This window comes from Bison bison, unplaced genomic scaffold (assembly GCF_000754665.1).
Source record: "Bison bison bison isolate TAMUID 2011002044 unplaced genomic scaffold, Bison_UMD1.0 scf7180017854205, whole genome shotgun sequence".
NCBI classification, from domain to species: Eukaryota; Metazoa; Chordata; class Mammalia; order Artiodactyla; family Bovidae; genus Bison; species Bison bison.
In genome coordinates, this window is record NW_011484778.1 from 1 (window position 1) to 367 (window position 367).

The window sequence follows — 367 nt, forward strand, 5'->3', positions numbered from 1 at the left end:
CTCACCGTTTGCAGATGACATGATCCTCTACATAGAAAACCCTAAAGACACCAGCAGAAAATTACTAGGGCTAATCAAGGAATATAGTAAAGTTGCAGGATATAAAATTTCTGCATATAAAATTTCTGTGTATTAACACAGAAATCCCTTGCATTCCTATACATTAACAGAAAACAGATTAAGGAAACAATTCCATTCACCACTGCGATGAAAAAAATAAAATACTTAGGAATAAACCTACCTAAAGATACAAAAGACCTATATATAAACTATAAACCCTGATGAAAGAAATCAAAGAGGACACAGATAGATTGAGATATATACCATGTTCATGAATCGGAAGAATCAATATAGTGAAAATGAGTAT